The following is a 1,351-nucleotide window of genomic DNA, read 5'->3' as shown; positions in this document are numbered from 1 at the left end:
GCTGGGCTGGGTCAGGGCAGGGCTGGGTCAGGGCCGGTGTGGGTCAGGGCCGGGCAGGGTCAGGGCCGGGCCGGGTGGGCACGGGACTCCTAGCGCAGCGAGGACCACTGCCCGCGGGAGAGAGGAGGATGGAATCCCTGTGGGCGAGGGTGTTGACCAGGGTCTTGTGTCGTCTGCCTCTGTTGACGGCAGCATTTTAATAAACACCAACCACCCGACCGAATTTAATGACATGACCTCTAGTGTAACAGTGAGTGCGCACCAGCGACCTGGTGGGTGTCTGCCTGCCCGGCTCTGTGAGCTTCGCACGCCTGCCCATCAGCCCGGGGAGGGATTTTTGAGAGGGCGGCGGAGTTGGGACCCAGGTCCCAGAGCGCAGGCCCCAGGGGAGCGCCCTGGCCGATCGGAGCTAAGACGGGGGACACTCACAGGACGGGGGGAGCCGCTGCGGGAGAGATTGTGCCCGAGAAAAGAGAGGTTTTCCACGCCCAGATTAAAAAGTCCACAATTTAGCCCTCGCTGGTTTGGCTCAGTGGATAGAGTGTCGGCCTATGGACTGCAGGGTCCCGGGTTCGATTCTGGTCATGCACATGCTCAGGTTGTGGGCTCGGTCCCCAGTGTGGGGTGTGCAGGAGGCAGCCGGTCAGTGATTCTCTGTCATCTCTCTCCCTCTCCCTTCCTCTCTGACATCAATAAAAATATATTTTTTTAGAAGTCCACAATTTAAAGACTTAGGCTCCAGCTTAAACAAAAAAGTGATAAAAACGCACGACTCCTTGTACTTGCACAGCATCGGGGGCTTTGCTCCGGACGCTGCCCCCCTGGCGCTCGTGCCCCACGCGGACGGCAGACAGGCGACTTTACGGAGCAGGAGGCAGCCTCAGGAATTCGGAAACTTGGCAAAGAAACACAGTGCGGGAACCGGCCTCCGCCAGGCCTCGTCCTCCTCCCTGGCCTTCCCCAGCGGCACTGTCCCCGGCCAGCCCTGAGGGCAGGAGATGGGGGGGGGCGCAGGAGAGGCAGCAGGGCCGCCAGGAGCCGTGGCCCTGGCGGCAGAAGGACCCTGCTCCTTGCTCCCTGCTCCACCCTCCGCCCAGAGTCAGCAGGGCCACTGCTCGCGGGCGGGCGGGCGGCGGACCCAGAGCAGCAGAGCCCGGAGGCTGCCCCGTGTTTACTTCACATGATCGCACCCCACTGCGAGCCAGGTGGGGGGATAAGTGTCCCCACCAAGTGTCCCCCCCGTGAGAGCCGCAGCCGGACTCGGAGATGGCCAGTGACTTGCTCCGGTGATGGGGGGGGCGGGGGCGGGTTCTGGGACAGGACGTTTGTCTCGGTTCAGAGCATCCCCCCT

This window comes from Myotis davidii, unplaced genomic scaffold (assembly GCF_000327345.1).
Source record: "Myotis davidii unplaced genomic scaffold, ASM32734v1 scaffold1055, whole genome shotgun sequence".
NCBI lineage: Eukaryota > Metazoa > Chordata > Mammalia > Chiroptera > Vespertilionidae > Myotis > Myotis davidii.
This window is presented reverse-complemented; position numbering follows the sequence as displayed.